This window comes from Pinus tabuliformis, chromosome Q (assembly GCF_031772625.1).
Source record: "Pinus tabuliformis cultivar Carrire ecotype Pingquan chromosome Q, CPIR1, whole genome shotgun sequence".
NCBI classification, from domain to species: domain Eukaryota; kingdom Viridiplantae; phylum Streptophyta; class Pinopsida; order Pinales; family Pinaceae; genus Pinus; species Pinus tabuliformis.
Window position 1 is genome coordinate 327,924,238 of NC_142296.1, and position 25,374 is coordinate 327,949,611.

A 25,374-nucleotide genomic window follows, 5' to 3' on the forward strand; every position below is an offset into this window, starting at 1 on the left:
TACAACTCATGATTTCTTCCTTTAGACTTCTTAGCATATCTGCTACGTCAAGAGAGTAGTCATCTCTTTGTTGTGGATATGATCTATAAGGAGAGTCACATGAAATGTAATCCACCATCTTGTTTTTCATCTCTGATCTTATATTTCCTACAAACATACCGTGTTAGATAAAAATAATATGAACATGATCAAACATACCTTAATTAAGTTCAGGGGAGGTTGTCTCATCTACGTAATCAATATGGATTAGCACAAAATATGTATATATAATGAAATCAACATATCAATCATATCAACATCAACATGATGACAACACAAGATCACAATAGTGACCATCACCATGCATGCATAACAAACACATTAACAACTAACATGCATGCTAATAATCACCCCTAGCCAATCTAGTCCAAGTGTTTGAACTTGGAAGCTTTGATACCTCCCATAGTTATGCAATTTCACAAGCCTTCTAGGGTAACCATGAGACGAGTGTCATTATGACCTAACTCAACCTCCTAGTTCTAGTTAAGGAAGTGGGACCTGCAAACGGACAACATACTTACATCCTGTAGGGACTATAAGTTACTCAAAGGATGAACAACCACACCAAGTGACCAAACCCTAATATGGGACCCTTTTTCTCTATCCTAGGCCCACAACTACACCCATAACAAGGCATGCATATGGTTATGATGCTATAATTGCACTCATAAGCCTAGATTCCAGTGGTCGTGGCCTAACATCTTTAGTTATGAGCATGCAATCCTAGGTTCCATGCCACCTTTCCAAGTCAACCTCCATACCACTATATAAAATTTCCTGAGACTTTCAAAAATAATAATTAACATGAAACCAAAGCTAAACATTCAATGTCAAAACTGAAACTAGACCTAGACTATCTAGAACACACTAGACATTTCATTAAACACATGGAAAGTATGTAAGTTGTAGGTCATGAAATCATATGTGATCATAAAGTCTAAGATTCATACAAGAATAACCAAGAAGGATTTATGCCCTTTCCAAATAGATGTAACAACACTTATTAGTGCATATATTCATCAACCATCAATAACTAAACAATTCATGACAAGAGCCACATATGGTACACATAATCTAACCAACATATAACCAGAAAATAACCAACATAGAAATCATGGAAATGAAGCCATACTATGACAAATATAATCACTACCAATGCTCATATATCACAATAGGAAAATTTCTCAGATTAAAATATGAAAATGCCATCAAGTCAAGGACTTCCACTTACCATCTGAACATAGATTGGGTTGAACAAAATCTCCCTTTCAGCCAATCAACCTTGTGTTATATTCCAATCATGATTGTGGGATCTCATGATATAAACCAATACCAAACCAAACTAGGGCTTGCAAAGGCAAAACCACCTCAACTCTTAACCTCAGTGATTCCACCACTATAGTTGGACATCACTAACACCAACCAGATCGGTCTCTACCCGATTTGTCCAGGGCTGCAGGAACTAGTAACTCAACCCACAACCTTCTAGTTCTCCATAGAATTTTTCCAAACCGGCCCTAGGGACTAGTAATTCAACCCACAAAGAGCTCCAGAACATTTATCCCAACCTGGGCTCCATGACTAGTAACTCAACCCAAGCTAGTCCAAGGATTCTAGAGAATTTGTTCCAACCCACAACCATAAGGAACATGAGAACCAATTAGGAAAAACTGAAGTGGAAATCCCACAACACCATGGCTATCTAGGAAATAGAAAGGTGAGGTTGAAACCACTGTCAATCTACGCAGATCTCCATACCATTGATAACACATAAACAAAGAATCACATGCATGCATCATGCATCCAAAAAAACAAAACCCATAAGGAGATCATACATGCAACTTGTTACCCAGAAAGAAATATAGTTGTGGTTGTTAATCTCGCTATCTCCTTTCACTTCCTTTCTTCCTTTTCTTGCTATTTTCTTCCTTGCTCCATATCCAAGTGAGTACTAGAGTGCTCCAAGCATTCTACAAGAATTCTCTAAGTGTACAAGGGTGTATGAGAGACAATGAATGGAGAGCTCAAACCAAAAATTATCAAAAGGACAAACAACTATTTCTTTGAAGCCTTGTTATCAATGACACCTCTATTTTCCTTCATTTTTCCTTCAATTTCCCTCTCATGCAAATTTGTGTCTCTTCACCTTCCTTTTCTCCTATTTTCTTTTATTTTATAAATAAAATTCCAATTATTGCCTCTTTTCCTTTTCCAGTTCCATTGCCAATTTCCATAGCCATTATTTAATCACTCGTGATACCCATCCCTATGTTCTGCCCAACATTAAACTTGGAATACGTGTCCCATGACCTTGGTTTTATTTTTATTTACATAGAAAATCAATGAGGGGCTATTACAAAGATAGTATTTTTAATCAGCAAAAAGGTTCATGTTTGGCTAATTCTTCTTCATGAAAATCTCTTGTATGTAATCGAGGGTGGAATGCATGTATTTCATAGAATTACACAATTTTGAATCCCGTCATTCTGAGTATCAAGACAAATATCTCACCAGCTAAAAATTCCTTCTAGTTAAATTCTTCTGTGAATAATTAGTTGTTTATCTCTCTAATGTATATTAAGAAGTTAATCATTTTTTGGGAAGAGTCAATCCTTTTGAGAATCACTCAATGGTTGAAGCATTCAGTGGATCAAATCCATGATGCTAATATGTATAGTAGATTTGATTTAACATATATTTCTAATCTTTTGTTAGGTTGATATCCTAATTGGTTTCCTTTATTTACAATGCCAATGATCATTTTTAATCCCAAGAGATCTCATATTTCTGATCTAGTATGTAATCAGGTACAAAGGGAACCAATGGAGAATAAAGAATCTTATATGCCAATTCATCAATTTGATCATAATCTTGTTGAGTTCATTAATATTTATGATTCATCATTTCACTGTTTAGGCACCTGTCAGATAGTTGAGGAAATTTAGCTTTTGTTGATGGTTATGTCAGGTCCTCGCAATCTTGACAATGTTTCTAAGAAATATCAAATTAAACCTCCCTTGCAATATTCTCTTTGTAATTTGAGTGTGTTGATTGAAAGTTAATCTTTCCAAAAGTTTCAGATTTTTCAAAAGGGTTGTTTTAAATACAATGACTAAATCTATGATTCGCTAGAAGAATGTTATCAGGCGAGCTATTTTTCTAATAATAATTTTCGATCTTCTTTTATGTTCACTAAGATTAAAAATGAGGATGAATGTATATTCACAAGAAGCCTCCAAGGTTTGTATGATCATTGTTCTAATCAACAAGGTAAAGTTTCAAATTGGTTATGTAGTTGTTATGGCACATCTTTCTACCAATAGGAAAGAATTTAGATTTCTTGTGCAAGGTATCTAGGTTGACATCTTTAGTTTTTGCAAATTATTTCATATTGTTTCCAATAATTTATATATTTCTACTTACAGGTCGGGCAAAACCTGAATGGTTACATTGGAAATTTGACTTCACATAATCATGTTCTTAGTTTAGATAGATTAGGATTTAGTATTAGTTCTATTATTTTTATTATTTGCATCCTAGTTACTTTTGCATTGCATTACAACACTTTTCCTACATCCCCCTTTTCATGAGTTTTGTTCTCCACATTCCCTTTAGTAGTTTTACTTGTTGTTTTGCTTTCTTATGTTTTGTCTTTTATGTCATATCATGTTTGGTTTCATGTCTTTGAATGTGTTTTGTTTTAATAACACTTTGTATGAAAATCATCATGTTGGCTCTATGGTGATGTGACGAAAGTCAAAAAGGAAACTATGACAGCTAAAAACTCTTGGCTTATCCTTGTTCTAATTCTTTGTTTGGGCCTAAATATATTTTAAGGTTAGTGATGGGTGCATAGAAAATGTATTTCATCCTAAATGAAAAATCAACCATATCTATGATGTGTATATCTATAATAAGATCTTCGTTCCTTGAATCATCCATTTATATTGATTAGTTTATAATGTGTCCTCTTAGCCAAGTAGAGAACGAAAAGGAGGATAAACTTAGGCAAGCATATTAATTTCAAAGTTATATGCATAAATTTTTATAAAATAAGGAACAACCTCACTTTCTCAATAAATAAGTGGGTATCCATATTCTACCCTTGGAAAAAAAAATTCCTATGAAATTACATTGTGCATAAAGTAGAAAATAAAAAAAGGGTGAAAGAAGAGAAAGGATTCCTGCATAGAGAGTTGAAGCACACAACTTTTCCAGGGTATTGAACAAGTTTGTTGGCAGTGAAGCAATGCTTGTGATTCCTTGAAGTGACGCTATTGGGGTACTGAATAATATTGTTGGAAGAGGAGAAACACCAATGATGATAATAAAACTATGGACGTATTAAACTTGCGCATTCATTTACTCCTACTCCCCAATCAAAATAATTGAAGTTTGACTAGTCTTGTGGAATGCGTTAAGCTGACAAGGGGAATAGAAGAAACTACATATGTAAAAAGGATAAATAAAGAAACTAGGGTGATCAATAGGATGAGAAAATACTTCCAGAAGGCTAGAAATCATACTTAATGTTATACCTAAATAGAGAATTTAGAGTTCTTCTAGTGTGTCACCAAGTGTCGTCGCTATGACAAACACCCTCAATATTTTTTCTAGATTCAAATTTTGGAGCCTCCTTATGATCATGTGATCCTTAGTTTTAAGCCATTAATGTCATGATTAGTCATGTTTCTCAAGTGTCCAAGTATTCCTTTAATAATTCTAAGTGTTGAACCAACCTACTTTTACATCCCTATCTTGTCATGCCTCCATAGTAAACTTCTTCTAAGCAAGCCTAACAGTTAATGTGTATCCTTGGAAGTCAAGCATTATGAAATCCTTGATGATAGTAGCATTGCAAAGTTCCTAATGATAATGAATGTGTAGTCTATAGAGATGGTGATTGTGCAATCCTTGATGATAGTAACATTGCGAAGTGCCTAATGAAAATGACTGGGTAGTCTCTCGAGATGATGACCGTGCAATCCTTGATGACCGTGCTTACTCAATTTTTGTGGATAGTTCTTGCATAGTCCTTGATGATAGTGCTTGTGTAGTTCCTAGATATAGATATCATACAATCCATATGGATTTCCTTTACAGATAGTGATTGCACTCTTTGTCGAAAGTGAGAGTGTACTTGTTAGCCAATTCACTCTTGGCTCCTAGTTTCCCAACATGCACTAAGTGTACTCACCAATGTCAACCCTAATTGTATGCCTGCTCTCCCTATATAAAGAGTCCAATCTAGAAATCATATTTATACTCATATTTTTCCTTTGATCTCTTTGCACTATTGGAGAATAAGGATTATTCTCACCCATGGTGGAAAATGCCCCATCATCTAGGTGAGTTACTCAACTATTGTTTTTTCTTTTGCAAGTGCCTCTTTTGCTTTATTTTTCTCTTACACGTGTCATTTTCTATTTCTCTATCTTTAGTAAGTGTCAATTTTTCCTACTTTCATCCTTGCATGTGCCATTTGTGTTCTCTTTCTGTTTTCAAGTGTCGCTTTCACTCTTGCATGTGTTTCTTTAACTTGTTTTCAAACATCTTAAGAGCACCATGGCACACCTCCTAGAGGCAGCTCCAACACACTTTCTTGCACTAGTTTATGATATTTACCATTAGAACATGTGTTGGGCATATTCTTATGGCATAACACACCTTTTGGCTGCATTATGATACGTGTCATAAGCGTTCATTTTAAGTGTTTCACTTGGAGATCGTGTCATTTTGCTATCATTTCATTGTACGCTTGCTAGTTTTTGCTACTATGTGCCTTATTGTCATGGGATTGGGTGTATATGTGTGTGTGTGTGATCATGTTCAAGACTTTTTATATGCTCATACTCTCTTGTCTCATTGATCTAAAAATTAGTCAATTTTTGAGTCCTCCTTTGTCATGTCATCTTGCACAAGTCATGAGTACACTAAACCTTCTAGTCAAGTGAGAAGTGCACTACACACTCCAAATCCTCAATGATGATATATTTACCTCTTGGATCTATGCACTATGCCTAGCTCACATCGGAATTCAAAAAGTCACATGGAAGCTCAAGAGTCATGAGGGAGGTGAAGAGTCACTGCAACAACCCCTACAAAATTTTCCAACTCTTCTAAAATTCGAAGCCCCTTCACCTTATGCATAACTACCGCCCATCCTTAGAGTTTACTCAGAAGCTGGGAAGCCCCAAAAAATTCTAGAAAAGCATGATGTCTCTTTCATAAGCCAAACCAAGGCCATTCTAGTCACCAAGTCCTAACTCCATTCTCTTTTGAGACCCATGCAACCCATCTGCCCTAGATAAATCAATGGGTTGCACAGGTCGCAGATGTTGCACAGGTCATGAAGTTTTCACAGGTCACACAGGTTGCACAGGTCGTAAAGGTTGCATAGGTCACATAGGTCGTAGAGGTTTCAAAGGTCAAACAGGTCGCATAACTTGCAAATGTCACACAGGTTGCAAAGGTCGCATAGGTCACATAGGCCGCACAGGTCACATAGGCCGCACAGGTCACATAGGTCACACAGGTCGCATAGGTCACATAGGTTGCACATGTTGCAAAGGTCACACAGGTCGCACAAGTCACAAATGTTGCACAGGTCACACAGGTCATATAGGTCGCAAAGGTCACACAAGTTGCATAGGTTGCATAGGTCACATAGGTCGCAAAGGTTGCATAGGTTGTACAAATAGCACATGTCCCAAAGGTCACATAGTTTGTACAAATATCACAAGTCGCAAGGTCACATAGGTCACACAAGTTGACAAGTTTGCACAAGCCACAAAGGTTGCATAGGTCACACAGGTCATGTTATCACCTAGATTGAACCTCAGGCTAAAGGGAGGCAAGCTAGGGTAACCACAAACCATGCTTAGCTAAGTAGCTAGCTCTACTAGGCCGGGAGAGGGCTCTCTCCATAAGGATCTCACCGAAAATGACTGGATCGAGTAAAGGATATTAGGATAGGTATAATTGAACAAATTTTTTGATTGGATTTTAAAGGGGTTTTGCTGGATTAGGAGGAGCTGGACAATTTAGGTCTAGGGAACTAGGTCAGAATTCCAAGGTGTTCAATGGGGCAAGGTAGGCATAGGATTTAGCACTAAAGAGGTTGATGGGGTGAGATGTTTTATACTGGTGAGAATCTATGAAGGGCATGTGAAAACCATGAATCCTTCCTAGATTGTAGAAAACATGAAATGGTGAATGGTTTCCCAAGGCAGAGAACTGATACAACGAATTCTGCCTATCAACTTGAAAACATTCAACTAGAAGCAATGAAATGATTAATGGAATAGATAAAACATATTAACACATGATCAAATAAGAAGAAACTATTCTAAAACTCATACCACATGGATCCCATAAAAATAGCTGCAATTCTTATTAATCTCCTCCCAAACTGCTTACAAAAGGTGTATAATCAAGGTCTGAGAATCCAGCTGAGTCCAAACCTCTACAAAGAGAAAGAAGAAGAAGATATAGACAAGTATTCAACCTCCTTCCATCCTCAAGGGTCGAATGCCTAAGATGAGGAGCTAATCTAACTAATACTGAACGAGAAACATGAATATAGGCATCTCAACAACTTGCCTCTAAACATGAAAAACTGATTCATTTGAGTTCAAACTAAGTTCTAAAGAAATGAATCTACCCTCTATTACTACTTATCTGTCATAGTTACATGAAAATTTATCATTTACAATGGTGAAACAACCTCCATGAGAGAGAATCCATAATCATAGTGAAAAAACTAGAAAAATGGCCATCCTGAGCAAAAATTGCCCTACGCGCAGCACCACTGGCCAGAAGCGCAATGCCACTTTTAGGTCCCTTTTGGAGGCCTTCTTAGCATCCAAATTGTATCCATGATAGCGCATTGGAAAGGTATTCAAGTATACTTTCCAAAAAACCTAAAATTTATGCATTTGAAACTCATTTGACCCCTCAAAACATGATTCTCACAAGACTGCTTCTGTGTGTCCAAAAAGTGGCAAAAAGGTCATTTTTAGGGTTTTTTTTTTTTTTTTTTTTACGTTTCGGTGGCCAGTTCTGTCCCAAAAACTTTGAAACTTGCTAGGGTGCATTTCCTCATCACTCAAAATCCAAAAATGCAAACCATATCTTCATTGGGTGCCCCTAGAAAAAGCACAACACAAGTGGCACTACGCTTCTAGGCAGTTTTTCTATGTATTAAATTCCAAAATTTGCAAATGACAAAATTTGCTCCAAATTTGCCCAAAATTGGTGAGAAGAACCATCATAAAGTGCTTTGATGAGCCAAGGAATATTCAGCTAGAATCCTAAGCCTATCCTCCTTTTTTCCTTTCAAAGCCCGCCTTAGACTAGCTTTCACTACCACTATTTTCCTCCTCCTCATAATCTCTGTCCTCTGTGTCCATGTTGGTTGAGTTTTGAAGCCTTGAAACCCTAGAGAAGGTAATTGAGGAATGAGTTATGGTGAATAGGGGTAGGGGAAGGGGAGGTGAGCTCATTAGGGTTTGAGCTTATGAGTGAGCTTGTGAGAGTGCTAAAGAGGTTATGAGGGTTTTAGGAATTTGTTTTAGGGTTTGAGGTTGTATGAAGGGAATGAGTGAGAGTGATTTAGGAGTGAGGGGATGGGAGATGACCTTATGGGCTAGAAAATGAATGAGGGAGTAGGAAATGAGAGGGAGGGCTTGTTTTGTTTGATGCCCTTGGGGAAGAGGGATAGAGGGATGGAAATGATAAGGAATAGGGGTACAGGGATAAAGGGATAAGGGGATAGGGAAATAGGGATAGGGGAATTTAGAGCTGTAGGGATAGGTGACAGGATGAACAATGAGGTTTTTATGGTTTTAGGCACTACTAGGAAGATTTTTAGGGTTTCATATTAAACCTGGAAAATGATGCTTATAAGTTTGATTTGCAAACCAAAACTGAAGTGAGGGATGTCAACTTACTTGTAATGATGGAAGGAGAGAGAAATTTGAAGTTTTCTTGAGAGTTTGAGGGTTTTTTATCTCTCTTGAAAAAAGCATAGTGCCACTGAACAAAAGCGCAATTTCGCCCTAGAGGCACAGTGCCAGTGTTAAATTGCAATATGAAAGTTTGCAAGAAGCGCAGCGCCGGGCTCAAATCACAACGCCACTTCAAGCCCACCTTTTACTACCTTCCTAATGTCCAAATTGGCAATTGGAGATCTTGCTGGAAAGCTTATATAGTCTACTTTCCAAAACATCTTGAATTTTTCAATTTAGAGCTCATGTTTCCTATCAAAATCCCAATCTCCCAAGATTGGTCAAAATGTGAAAAATGAGGCTGCCAAAAAGTAGAGTGTTGTTTCAGTCAAATTTTGGAGGTCTTCCTAAACACCAAATTGAGTTCATGATAGCTCATTGGAAATCTCTCTATTTCTAGTTATCATTTGACTCATCAAGCAAGTCATTTGGTTACTCCAGCTAGGGGAAAGGTTTATTTTCCCAAGGTCACTCCAGAAGTGCATCAACTCTCCTGAGGAAAATTGTATTTTTGACATTTATCTAAAATCATGACACCTATGTAAAACGTGAAGGAGTTATTTCTTCCTTGGCTTATGGTGGACGAAAACCTCTCTCACGTTTTCCAAATTCTTCCCTGTTTGGTCTAAAACATAGTTTGAAGAAAAACGGCCCTATGTGTGGAAAATGATTTGTCCCTTGGAATGACTTATTGAAAAATGATGGAGACATGATGTGTATGAGTTGGAATGGGCTCATACTTGCTGAAATGACCTCCCTTATGCATCATATACTTAGATATCTCCAATTCCATAGCCAAACCTATCTCAATGGGTGAGGAAATTAGGGTTTAGTGCTTGTGGAAAATGATGATTTGGACACCCTTGGGAAAAAACAACTCCCTTTGACATGCGCTTAACCCTTTGAAACTTTACCCTTCAACTTTACTATTTCCTTTGAAAAATTAACCTTTTGATGGTCTAGCATCTTTGGAACACTGAGTTTATAGCTTGGGATGGTGAAATTAATACATTTGAAAGACATAAAATTACATAATGAAATAAGCATGTCTCTTTACAAATCATCTTCACATGGTGAAGGGATGTTATTTGATCACCCTTTACTTGCTGGTCTTATGCAACGGAATGTAACCTTGGCAACCCTAACGACCTATTGAAACCTTGAAAAACCCTAAAAACCTAATGAGACCTTGGAGGATTGAATTTCAAGATGACATAATGACCTGATGACTGATACAAATGGCATGATAAAAATAGCTTTATGGATGATGTACAGTCAACAAGATATGAAACTATGCCAGCAAGTAATCACATTTAGGGAAGAGTGATGTTTTTGGAGTAGGACTACCTTCAGTAACTAATTTTTTGCATGACCTAGTGGAATGATAAAAAATTGCTGAGTTGGACCCTTAAAATGATATGAAAAGAGGATTTTTGATCACTGATGGTAGGATGAAAATGCTAACACTAACATTGGCTCCATTGGGGATGGTAGCTCCCTGAAGGTGCCAAGAACACCGTAGACCAAGTAGCCTTATCCATTGGGCATGGAGTAAAAGGAACTCAATTTGAAATACATGACTGAATACTGATGACTCAAAGATGCAAACTGACTTTTACTCAACTAAAAACTGACTCAATACTAAAACACAACTGAAAAATTGGAAAAGATGCTCAAAATGGATCTTATTCAATAAAACCTACTCTAACTGGCCCATTCATCACCTAATCAAGTGAAATGAAACAACCATTGCAACCAAGTAAGCATTCTGGTTGTTGTTTGAATTCTCCCCAAGTGCTTATTTATGAGCAAGAAGAAAGAACTACTGAAATGCAACTCCAATGAAAACTTATAAACAGATCCAAATTTTCCCAGATTGAATAATATGGATTCTCTATCAGACTCCAAAAATACTGCATGAGGATGTTGAAATTCATGTGCACTAGGACTTAGCTTATCTAATGGATTACTTTGCTTCCTTCATACCATGAATGCAAACTTCATCTGACCTTTGTGACAAGACTCCTGTTGAAAATGACAAAGAAATCGATTGCCAGATCAAGTTTGTATCAATACTTTTTTCAAGCTCAAATTTAGTTAATGGAGGACTTTGACTGCAGACATCATCCAACACATCATCTATTCGATCATGAAAAACTTGAAAAGACTGTTGCAACCCATTTTCTATTGGTTCCAATGAGATTGCATGATTTTCTACAGGCTGCTCTTTTGGAGATATACTATGCAAAAATCCCTTCAAAAACTAAAATGGATTCAAAACATAATGGTATGGAATCATCTTGCATCATTTGATCATATGTTCCAGCTTCCAAGTCATCATCTACAACTTGAAATTCAATGGCATTAGGGGGCTGCAAATCTAGATATGAGATGTCTTGAACAAGGATTTCATTGCCCTCTATATGGTTAAGATCAAAACTCATTGATGGTTGATTTCTGATTGCATGAAAGTTTTCTCTGATGAACTAAAACAAAGTAAAACAAAGAGGCAAATATCCTTCACCTACTTCAGAATTTTATGCACTTTTCTCCTCACTTCAATAGCTGATATGCATCAGCGGATCACTGTATTCGAGATGATGAAAGTGAACTTCCTCCTTCCACAAACCAACGATTGATTTGTCTACAAGACTGGCTTCTATTTAGAGAACATAATCCTCACCATACTGATCAAACTTAGGCAAATCATCAGTATAAAACACATCATCAAGCATACATGTCAGACCAACAGATCTCTCTTCTCCAAGATGATCTATAAAACAATCATTATCAGATCTATGACAACTGGGATAAGAAAGAAATTGTTTTGGATCAGACACTTGTTTTTCTTCAATTAGCAAGACATGGTCCCTTGTGGTGATATTTTACATCATCTCTTCCACTGCACTTACCAAAATGTCAACCTTTACCTCTAAAGATGTCGATTCCTTTGGATCTATGTTCTTCATCTCTTCTTCCTTCAACTTTGCCCTTCTGATCAACAAATTAGCCTCTACAACTACTGCAATGTTTTGCATCTCTTCAAGTGTTTCAAGCTTCCTTTCTCTTAGCTAAAACTCCATTTCCAGATTAAAGGATTCCGGACAATGCAAGAGAGTTGAATCAAGAGGAGGTCTTATATTAGCAGGCATTGAAAAATAGATTTGGTTAAACCTGGTAGAAAATTGTTGTATTATCTCCGTTGGCAGTCTTTTCAGCTGGTTATACTCTTCTAGAATCAAGAAAGTGTTTTGTTTGACCACCCACTTGTCGAAGAAAACTTTAACAAACTACTGGAAATCTGATATGCTCACATCAGGCAAAGTTTTGAACCAACTCTTGGCATTGCCTTGCAAAGAAAGAGAAAAAATCCTAACACTGATATCCTCTTCATCAACTTCAAAAAGGTCAAGAAAAGACTCAAAATTCAGTACATGTCTCTCAGCAGTGATGTTGTCACATTCACCATCAAATCTTGGTAGATATAGGTAATGATTTTTAGGGAAAGCATGGGATATAGGAGGTGAAATCATAGGCTTGTATCTATCTTGAATTTTACAAGGTATAGGAATATGTATAGAAGGTGTAGAATCATCCTTGGTCTCTTGAGGCTCATCATTTTGAAGACAGTCATCATAAGATTCGGAAGAAGGGTCTTGATCAAGATCAAAGGCATGCGAGCATTTTGTATTCACAATATTCAAAGGGAAAGAATCAAATGCAAGTCTAGGATCTTTTCTCAAATATAGTATACTTTCTAAAGCCTTCTTGAAATTCTCAGGAAAAGAGAAGAAATAATTTATAACAAATAAAATAATGTCTTGGATGAAATTCCAACTTGAATACCTGATCTTTCCATATTGTCCTTTCATGTTTTTGCTGATCGGGTTCATCCTCCAGTGGAGTCCTTGGATCTTATCTCGAAACTGATTTTAGAGTCACCAGGTGAATGATTTCAACTTTCTAGTGTCTGATCATTGTCTACCATCAAGAATCAGATCTAAACTTGATACATTTTGCTGAGGAACATCAAACTACATTCCCCAGTATGGTCGCCACTATGTTATCACCTGGATTGAACCTCAGGCTGAAGGGAGGCAAGCCAAGGTAACAATAAACCACGCTTAGCAAAGTAGCTAGCCCTACTAGGTCGGGAGAGGGCACTCTCCGTAAGGACCTTAGCCAAAATGACTAGATCGGGTAAAGGATATTAGGCTAGGTATAGTAGCACGAAGGCTTTGATTAGATTTTGAAGGGGTTTTGCTGGATCAGGAGGAGCTGGACAATTTAGGTCTAGGGAACTAGGTCAGAATTGCAGGGTGTTCAATGGGGCAAGGTAGGCATTGGCTTTAGCACTCAAAATCTTGATGGGGTGAGATGTTTTATACTGGTGAGAAGCTATGAAGGGCATGTGAAAACCATTAATCCTTCCTAGACTGCAGAAAACATGAAATGGTGAACGGTTTCCCAAGGTAGAGCACTGATACAATGAATTTCGCCTATCATCTTGAAAACATTCAACTAGAAGTAATGAAATGATTAATGGAATAAATAAAACATATTAACACATGATCACATAAGAAGAAACTATGCTAAAACTCATACCACATGAATCCCATAAAAATAGCTGCAATTCTTATTAATCTCCTACCAAACTGCTTACAAAAGGTGTATAATCAAGGTATGAGCATCCAGCTGAGTCCAATCCTCTACAAAGAGAAAGAAGAGGAAGATATAGACAAGTATTCAACCTCCTCCCATCCTCAAGGGTCGAATCCCTAAGATGAGGAGCTAATCTAACTAATGCTGAACAAGAAACAAGAATATAGGCATCTCAACAACTTGCCTCTAAAAGTGAAAAATTGATTCATTTGAGCTCAAACTAACTTCTAAAGCAATGAATCTACCCTCTATTACTATTTATATATCATATTTACATGCCAAGTCATCATTTACAATGGTGAAACAACCTCCATGAGGGAGAATCCATAATCATAGTGAAAAAACTCGAAAAATGGACATTTTGAGCAAAAAGTTCCCTACGCGCAGTGCCACTAGCCAGAAGTGCGGCGCCACTTTAAGGTCCGTTTTGGAGGACTTCCCAGCATCCAAATTGAATCCCTGATAGCTCATTGGAAAGGTATTCAAGTATAATTTCCAAAACACCTAGAATGTCTACATTTGAAACTCATTTTTCCCCTCAAAACTTGATTCTCACAAGACTGCTTCTGTGTGTCCAAAAAGTGGCAGAAAGGTCATTTTTAGGGTGTTTTTTGACCTTTTGGTGGACCAGTTCTACACCAAGAACTTTGAAACTTGCTAGGGTGCATGTCCTCATCACTCAGAATCCAAAAATGCAAGCCATTTCTTCATTGGGTGCCCCTAGGAAAGGCGCATCATGGGTGGCACTGCGCTTCTAGGTAGTTTTTCTGTGTATTAAATTCCAAAATGAAAAAATTTTCTCCAAATTTGCCCAAAATTGGTGAGAAGCACCATCATCAAGTGCTTTGATGAGCCAAGGAAGCTTCAGCTAGCATCCTAAGCCTATCCTCCTCCTTTTTTCCTTTCAAAGCCCACCTTAGCCTAGCTTTCACTGCCACTATTTTCCTCCTCCTCATAATCTCTATCCTCTGTGTCCATGTTGGTTGAGTTTTGAAGCCTTGAAACCCTAGAGAAGGTAATTGAGGAATGAGTTATGGTGAATAGGGGTAGGGGAAGGGGAGGTGAGCTCATTAGGGTTTGAGCTTATGAGTGAGCTTGTGAGAGTGCTAAAGAGGTTATGAGGGTTTTAGGAATTTGTTTTAGGGTTTGAGGTTGTATGAAGGGAATGAGTGACAGTGATGTAGGAGTGAGGGGATGGGAGATTACCTTATGGGCTAGAAAATGAATGAGGGAGTAGGAAATGAGAGGGAGGGCTTGTTTTGTTTGATGTGCTTGGGGAAGAGGGATAGAGGGATGGAAATGATAAGGAATAGGGATACAGGGATAAAGGGGTAAGGGGATAGTGAAATAGGGATAGGGGAATTTAGAGATGTAGGGGTGGGTTTAATGGTTTAATGGAAAATTATGCTTATAAGTTTGATTTGCAAACCAAAACTGAAGTGAGGGATGTCAACTTACTTGTAATGATGGAAGGAGAGAGAAATTTGGAGTTTTCTTGAGAGTTTGAGGGTTTTTTAGCTCTCCTACACAAGGCACAACACCACTGCAAAGAGGCACAGTGCCACCCTAGAAGCACAATGCCAGTGTTAAATTGCACTGTGAAAGTTTTCCAGAAGCACAACGCCGGCCTCAAAGTGTAGCACCGAGCTCTGAAAGTGTAATGCCTCTTTAAGCCCACATTTTATTGCCTTCTTGATGTCCAAATTCGGTATTAAATATCTCATTATAAGTCTTGTCGAGTTTTCTTTCCATAACATCTTCAATTTTTTTTTTTGGAGCTCATTTTCTATGTCAAAAGCCCAATCTCCCAAGACTGGTCAAAATGAGTAGAATGAGGCTACCAAAATGCAGAGTGTTGTTTTAGTCAACGTTTGTAGGTCTCCCTCAACTCCAAATTGAGCTCATGATATCTCATTGGAAAGCTCTCAGTGTCTAGTTATCATTTGACTCATCAAGCAAGTCATTTGGTTACTCCAGCTAGAAGAAAAGTTGATTTTCCCAAGGTCACTCTAAAAGTGCATCAACTCTCTTGAGGCAACTTGTGTTTTTGAAATTTCTCTAAAATCATCACACCTATGTAAAACATGAAGGAGGTTTTTTTTCCTTGGCCTATGGTGGAAAAAAACCTCTCTCACTTTTTCTAAATGCTTCCCTGTTTGGTCTAAAACATAGTTTGAAGAAAACTGGCCCTATGTGTGGCAAATGATTTGTCCCTTGGAATGACTTATTAGAAAATGATGGAGACATGATGTGTATGAGTTGGAATGGCCTCATACTCCTGGAAATGACCTCCCTTATGCCTCATATACTCATATGTCTCTTTCTATAGCCAATCGTAGCTCAATGGGTTAGGAAATTAGGGTTTAGTGCTTGTGGAAAATGATGATTTGGAAACTCTTGGGAAAAAACAACTCCCTTTGACATGAACTTAACCCTTTGAAAATTTATCCTTTAACTTGACTATTTTCTTTGAAAAATTGACCTTTTGATGGTTTTTCATCTTTGAAACGCTGAGTTAACAGCTTGGGATGGTGAAATTATTACATTTGAATGACGTAAAATTACATAATGACATAAGCATTTATCTTTACAAATCATCTTCAAATGGTGAAGGGATGTTATTTGATCGCCCTTTACTTTCTGGTCTTATGCAATGGAATGTAACCTTGGCAACCCTAATGACCTAATGAAACCTTGAAAAACCCTAAAAACCTAATGAGACCTTGAAGGACTGAATTTCAAGATGACATAATGACCTGATGGTTGATACAAATGGCATGATAAAAATAACTTTATGGATGATGTACAATCAACAAGATATGAAACTATGCTAGAAAGTAATCATATTTAGGGAAGAGTGATGTTTTTGGACTAGGACTACCATCAGTAACTAATTTTTTGCATGACCTAGTGGAATGATAAAAAAAATTTGAATTGGACCCTTAAAATGATATGAAAAGAGGATATTTGATCACTGATGGAAAGATGCAAATATTGACACTAACAGGTCACATGGGTTCCATAGGTTGGACAGGTCGCATAGGTCGTGAAAGTCACTTAGGTTGCACAGGTTGCATAGGTCGCACAGGTCACAAAGGTTGCATAGGTCGCACAGATAGCATAGGTTGCGTAGGTCGTAAAGGTCGCACAGGTTTCACAGGTCACATAGGTTGCACAGGTCACATAGATCGCATGGGTTGCAAAGGTCACACATTGACCTATATCAGGCCATGCGACCCATGTGGCCCCAGATTCCTAGCCTAAAAATATAAATATAGGCCTCAACTGGTCATTTACTTAGCACCTTTGAAAATATTTAAAATCAACACAATGAAACAATGCCCAACATGTATGAAGAGGATGAAAAGGAGCATGAAAGGTGACATAACAATGATACTCTAACCACTCAAGGAGAGAAACAATTGATTCCTCCTTGGTGCCAATTCATGGAGCATATCAACACACAAGTTTATGATCATGAAATTGCAAGAGATGTAAAGGCTAAGGATTCTAGACCATTATTAATTGTGATAATTATTTGTTATATTTCATCAAAGTACAATTTTTCTTGATGCTTAATTTATGATTGTGTACATGTTTAGGATTGAAGTGGTGAAGGCATATCCCTACCATTTATGTAAACACTTGAGCTAAATTTGTTGCTAAAATGACCCAAGGGATTGATGTTGTGGAAATGCATGATCTTGGTAAACAACAAATATTGGAGTCAAGCTAGCTCCAAGGTAGAAGGAACGTGGCAAGATATTGGCCTATACATAATATTTAGAGTTTATCATGAAGCTTGCATAGCAAGCCAGATCATCCCTTGCAAGCTTCAAGAACCCCTCAATAAACCCCAAGGCACATCACCAAAGGATTGATAAATGCAAGTGAACCATAGTGGCAAGAGAACAAGTTGGTTAAAGGACCAAGAATCCACATCATTGCGACATATGGGAAACAAGCATTCTAGGGTTTCCAATAACCCTCTACATCCTTCTCTCTTTCTCCTTCATCATAATACAAATATCACACAATATTATATCGACCACTATGTTAGGACTGATTTGCACATGTAACAATATTTTTGGAATGAGAAAGAAGTGGGTAATCTCAAGAGTCATGAGGGTAGCCGAAAGGTCATGAGGGAAGGCCAAGGGTCATGGTAGGTGAACAATCACCTCATCTTTATAAATTTTTCCTCAAGCCTCATTTATAAGGGACTTTAGCACTTCAGTTGAGGCAAGGATAGATAACTGATTTATGCTTGAGAGCTAGAGCCACTCAGTTCTTGGAAGCTAGTAGAGTGGATTTGCAGTGGGGCTAGGGTTTTGGCATCAGGAAATGGTATGAACAACTCATGTGCTACTATTGGGTTTTGATCAATTGCATGATATGTATTTGAAGTTGTATTGATATCAATAAGATGTTCTTTATCTTTAGCACTGATTCCCGTGCCTACTCATGGTGGTTGTATTAGCTATCTAGCACTTCACCATATTTGTATGTGTGCTTTCATATACAAAATATGTTATGGATTGATATATAGTGGTTGCATGTATGTTTCACTTTTAAATATGTGTCTAGTTCTTACTTGCCATGTCAGTGACCTATTATGAACTACTTTGCAATTGACTTCTCGCATGTTCTTGTTTATTATGTTTGATGGGGTTTTAGCTCACTAATCCCCTTCATGGTATATCTTTTGTTATTGTTGTTGAGACTTATTTGTACCTCTCTCTGCAATTTGTCAATCTTGGGATGATCTTGTTTCACTGCCTGATAATTTCATTCTTGTGCTGCTCTCACACCTTCTCATTTGATAACCAAGAGCATAAAAATTCATGGTGACAACCAAGCCCACATACCAGATGGGGCTCCTATCCTAAATGGTGTGAGGTCTAATTGGGTCTTCACACCGAGGATACTCCTTAGTCATTGGTAATACATTTCTATCCATCAATAGAATTGGCGCTAGAACGGGGGCTAGATAACAAGCTGAGCCCTTAGAGCCTACAATTTAATCTCATATTTGTAAATGGCTCTGACTTGAATTTTTCTCCCGGTATGTTTATCTGTTTTTTCCATTTTTCAATTTTCCATCCCCGTGGAACAGGTTTATCACTTGTCTTAGTTAAGGTTTGATGGTGAGGATGAAACATCCATAACCAAGCACATTTTTTATTCCCTTGAGTTTTGTGAATCTTTTGAGATCAAAGATGAGTAGTTCGCTTGTGTGCTTTTCTACCTCACCCTTGAAGTTTGTGTCAAGAAATGGTGCCACATGTTGTCAGGAACATCTATTCATTCATTCGAACAACTCATCGGTGAGCTCCAGCAATAATTTCATAGGTATGAATTTCAAGATGTATTAAAGAGGATAAATGAGCTTAGGATGAAACCTGAAGAAACTTTAGAGGATTTTTCTTTTAGATTTGTACATCTCTGTTTTGAATTTCTTGAAAGAGATTTCGACTGGGTGTATTTGAATAAAAGTTTTCAACGATTAGTTCTCATTTCTTTACAACATTTCCAATTAGAAACAAATCATGTTTCACATGAGTATCATCATAATTTGGAGATTACAAAGTGCCCAGATTCTACCCCTAATCTTGTATTGCCTCTCTTTTTGAATCTGGAACAACCTCAAGCCTCTGAGGAAGAGATTACTTCTTGTGAGATTTTTCATCCTCCTATTGAATTGTTACATAATAATATTTTGGCCATAAATGGTTTAGACGTTGAAAAGTTCTTTTTGGGAAATTAATCTAATGGTCTCAACTCTAAATCCCTCATACATCCTTTTGATCTTGAATCTGAAAATTATATAACATCTCTTCCTACTGATGGAACCCAGATCGAGTCCATTCAACATATGTCTCACTATATTCCTGGATCTCATTCACCTACCCATGATGGCCTTGATCTTGTCTCAGGTAAAGTTGATTGTCCCTTCAAACCCATAGAATCTCACATTATGCTAGCAAATCCATCTTCCCTTGTGGCGAACATAAATGGGCAGGATGCGAGTCTGGGTCTGATTGGTGCCCATTCATCTAACCCTGTGCATCCATTCTACCTTTATTTAGCCCATGGATCTACTACATTGGTGGCTCTGAACAATCATTTACATGTTTATCTTGCTCACGTTGATTTCAACCACGTACATGAGGGTGATGTTTCACAGTCAATGGATCCAAATTTTGAATCTCTTATGCCTCATATTTTCCACCCATAGTCTTTAACAGGTGAAGGAGAGGGCCTTGCATCTCGCCCAACTCAAGCTAGTTCTCTCATTAATCCCTCTTCACTCTCAATCCAAGAGGAGCCTTATGTGTCAGATACCCAACTTGATCAAACTGGTGGTTTCGACAATTCTCATTATACCAAAAATATATTCACTCACGCCTCTGGGGATTATCCTACGTACCCATTTGTTGATCCTATGAAGCCACCATAATTTGATGATCCACCTTTTGAATGTTTTGGGACTCATCAAGAAGTTGAGGGACTTCAAATTCCACTGATGGTTATGTCATGTTCTCACGTTCTTGATGAGACCCCTGAACCAAGTCAAATTAGGGTTTTTGAAACTATAGTTTTCGTACATCATGCTCCTCTCAAGATCATTTTGTCGGATGCAATCTCATCTTGGAAAGCCTATGACTCGGGTGATGTCTCTATGAGAAAATATTTCCATCACCTTTCAGTTGATGTGCATCAACCTCTTTACCATAATTTATTTGTTGAAGGGAATTCTCTGGCCATTGTCTCAAATATTTTTTATTGTTTCCCAGCCAGTACACTCTCTCAACATACACAATCATTTGATGTCTTACAATACCCTATATGGGAAGGTACCAATCACTTGATCTCTCCCATACCTCAAACTCTTTCGGTTGATTTGGTTCATTTTTGAGAATCTAAAGAATTTGATATGTGAGCTACCAATCTATCAATATTCAGACATCAGATCCAATCCATAATATTTTCACTATTAATTGTCCTGTCACAACCAATGATAAGCATATACATTCACCTACAAACGTTACAAAGCTATTGACGTTTGATGGTGTGTCGTTTGATGGTTCAGTGATTGGTTAGGACAATGAGGTACTTCAGCTTTTGTTGATGGTTATGTTAGGTCTTCACACCCTTGATGAAGTCTATGAACAACTTCAAACTAGGTCTCTTGAGATTAGGGTTTCTTGAATTTGAATCCTTAGGGATCTCAGTTACACCCAACATAATCTCCTCTTTTCAGAGTCATCACGTTGATCATCATATACCTCATGATAGGGCTGTTGAACATATTAATCTAGCAGATTCCTTGGCTAGCCGACATCACCTTGCCTTACTTGCATTGGGTTTAGGGTTAAGCATGAACATATGTATGTCATGCTTGGACAACTATAAACTTCACGCATGTGATTCGGTTTACCAGGATTGGGTTGCAGTTTTCCTTGAAAGGTCTTTTTTGGCACGTTTCCCTGTAAGTAGACAATATTTTCTTTCTGTTATGCACGCTTTATAGGTAAGAATTTTATTTTCTACACAAATATTTTCACAAATTCTATTTTCTATCATCTTTGTTTTTGCAGGTCTGTAACTATTGCGATCGTTGCATTAGAAGTTTGATTTCACATAAGCCGACCTCCTCTTCGGTTAAATTAGGATTTAGGGTTTAGACTAGTTAGGTTTTAGTTTTTCTCCTATTGATTTGCTAATTAGAGGTTTCTTGATGATTTAAACTTGTGATGTTTCATTTTCCTTATTATAGGTAGTTATTTCCCTGCATGTTTATTTTGCACTCATGTCCTTACATTTGTTTATTTTTACATGGCATCCGTGAAACCTCTACATATGAATTTCATTCATCTCTTAATTGCAATTATCTGATCTCTTTTGTACATAGTGTTGCATTGCATCATAAGCCCTATCCGCTACATTACATCATACATCTTTTCTTTCTTAGCATACACTTGGACCTAACTTGGTAATTCCCTCTATTTTGCATACCATTTGATTGAGCCTCCATGAGCTTGAAGATTTCAAACTTTTGGTACTGTGAATAGATTTCTTCCACCTTTTTTACACTTGCTCAAACCTTAAAGTGTGTTGCTTCGACCTATTCACACATGTTGAAACCCTAGGACAGCTTCCCTAGTCATCAGAAACCCTAGAATTAAAACCCTAGCCCTAATAATTGTGTGATGTTTTGATGGTCACGCCAATGGGTAGCTTCTATTAGAACCAATCATCAAAGTTGCCTCTTGGATATCTTTCCTACGAGTCTAATTTATTTACAAGGAAGATAAGAATAGGTTGTTTATGGGGAACCCTAATCAGTTTGAATGACTTATACCTTTAACCTAAACCTTGTGCTCACCATGGTCTTGACTGTTTCAATGACTTGTTTTGTTTGTTCACTTGTTAACTGGAGATGAGATGTGGAAGCTTGACATGAAAGAAAACCTAAATCAAGATATATTTTAGTTTCTATCAAACAAGAAACAACCTCTCTTTCTCATAAAATAAGTTGGGATCCCTTGTCTGCCCTAACGCAATGAAAAATTAGTAATAAGTGAAAATGCAAACATAAAAGAAAATGAAGTTAAATAAATGGTAAAGGATCAAGAAAGGCTTCTTGTGCAGAGAGGTAATGGCACGACTCCGCTGGGGTATTGACCGGGCTCGGTAGTAGCGGAGCAATGTTTTTGATTTCTTGGAGTGACTCCACTGGTGTACTGTCCAACCCTGCTGGCAGTGGAGCAACACTAGAAAATTATTTTAAAATTATGAATATAATAAGCCCCCTGCCTCGTTCTTTGTATCATCATTGACTATTGGCACGTGTAAACTCCTAATTGGATGTCAATTGACTAATAGGACCTAGCTAAGATACAAAGAGAAGGCATATCTATAAAGGTCAAGGGAACAAGTACCCATAGTAACTATTAAATATTCCCTTGCATCATTATCTGAACTAGAAATATTGTAGGGATGTGGGATGAGATACTGAATTATACTAGTTAATCACCAATTGTTGTAGCCGCTGCAACAACCCCTCCAAAATTTTCCGCCTCTTCTAAATTTCGGAGTCCCTTCACCTTTTTCGTAGCTACCGCCCATCCTTAGAGTCTACTCGGAAGCCAAGAAACCCTAGAAAAGTCTAGAAAATCTTGATGTCTCTTTCATAAGACAAACCAAGGCCATTCTAGTTACCAAGTCACAGCTTCATTCTCTTTTGAGACCCATGTGACCCATGTGACCTCGCTAAATCAAAGGGTGGCATAGGTTGCAAAGGTCTCACAGGTTGCAAAGGTCACACAGGTCACAGAGGTTACACAGGTCACATGGGTCACATAGGTCACATAGGTCACATAGGTCACATAGGTCATAAAGGTCACTGTAGTAAATCTATGATAGGTTAACCCAATAATGCAATATAAATAAAGCATAATACTATAACCTACTTATACTATCTATTTGCGGAAGCTTAAAGATTGAGCTGAACAATATAAACAGAAGAAGAAGAATCAATGGCACAATACACATGAAAATACTTTGGGGAAAGTCTCAGAAAAATACCCCACACTATTGTATTATCATACATGGTGGAAATACATAGGAATTATACAAAGCCTTAGCACTCACAGCTAGCTAGCACTTAGTACAATCCTCACAGATGCTCACAAGAAATCTTGGCTTCTCTCTAGCCTTCCTCTCTGCCCTCCAAGCTCCTATTTCCTTGTGCTATTCCTTGTGGATGATTAGCCTATTACTAAGTGTAAAAACAAACCTTCAAAACTGCACAATCCTCAAGGATGAATCCTTGACTGCATGCATGAGTTTTCTCCATAAGAAAACACATGCAACTGATAGTACACTGTCCTTAAACATTAATCTCAACTAGGTCTTTCTCATAATAGACATGCATGAGTTTCTGATGAGGGAATATTCAGTTAACTAGAGTAGCACTAGTTGTGTGCATTAATGCATCAATTGACTATTAACTCACTATTAGTTCCTCAAATAGTTTGGAACTAATTTAACTGGACTTAACTTAGTAAATTGAGTTAACTAATTACAACTCAAATATAAATCAATCTTATCTCCTTAATTTAAGGGATAACTCTTGCATGGCTTCAAAAAGACTTTTAACTTGAATTTCTCCAACTAATTAATTTAAAATTAATTAATTAATTAATTCCAAGTAGCTGTTAAGACTAAATTCAATTTTAATTCACAATTTAATTCAAGGACAAATAAAATTGGAATATTCTTGTTGCCATATTTCAACACTCCCTCTGAACAAGAAAGGGATTATTTGCCACCTCGATCCTGTCTCTATGGAACTCAAATTTACACTTTGACAATGCCTTTGTCAAAATGTCAGCCTCTTGCTTCTCTGTCGAAATATACTACAGCAACATGAACCTCCTTGCTACACAGTCTCCGAGATGGTTATACCAGATGTCGATGTGCTTGGACCTATCATGAAATACTAGATTATCAGAGAGTTTGATACAACTCTGATTATCAGAATAGATCACAATTGGATCCATCCTCTGATCAAATAAACCAACTAGGATTTTTGGCATCTAGATGGCCTCACATGCTGCCTGACTTGCAGCCATGTATTCTACCTCTACTAAGCTGAGTGTGACCAACCTCTGTTTCTTGTTGTACCAAGAAACTATCGCTGACCCATCCCTCCTGATGTGCTCTTTTGATCTGATGGACTCCTTTCCTAATCTGCATCAGTGAAGCCCTGTAGCTTCAGTCTCTTTGTTTATTTTTACCATAATCCATACTGAGATATGCCTCTGAGGTATCTCAATACATGCTTTGCCACCTTCCAAATCATCTTGGTAGGCTGAACCATCGGTTCACTCAGCTGGTTCACCACATAGCAAAAATCTGGTCATGTGTTCATTAAGTAAATCAGTTAACCCACAAACTACTTGTACACAGTAGCCTCTACCACTTCTCTTGAAGTAGCAACCTCCTTCCTCGAGTTACCTGTGAGAGGAGTCTACATGGGCTTGCACTTTTCCATGTGGAATCTCCTGAGTATCTCTTTGGTATACTTGCCCTGAGACACAAACAACTCCCCATCCTTCTGCCACACTTCCATGCCAAGTAAGTAATGCATGAGACCCATGTCTTTCATCTCAAATTCTCTTGTAAGGTCCTCCTCAAAAGAAACAATGAACTGATCATCCCCAATCAATATGAGATCATCAACATAAAGTACGATGATCAACAGCTTACCTTTCACCATGATGTGGTACAAGTTTGCATCCGCTTCACTCTTTGTGAAGCCCAACCTGGTGAAGTACTTGTCTATCCTGGTGTACCAAGCACGAGGTGCTTGCTTCAGCCCGTATAATGCTCTTGAGTTAACACACATATGACTCACGATCGAAGGTCTCAAAACCTTCAGCAGCTCTATGTACACCTCTTCCTCAATCTGGCCATTGAGGAATGCAGTCTTCACATCCATCTAATGGATCTTCCAACCCATCTATGCTGATAGTGCCAACATAGATCTGAGAGATGAGTACCTTGCAACAGGAGCAAAAGTCTCATCATAGTCAATCCCCTCGGCCTATGAAAAGCCACGGGCAATAAATCTTGCCTTATGCTTCTCCACACTACC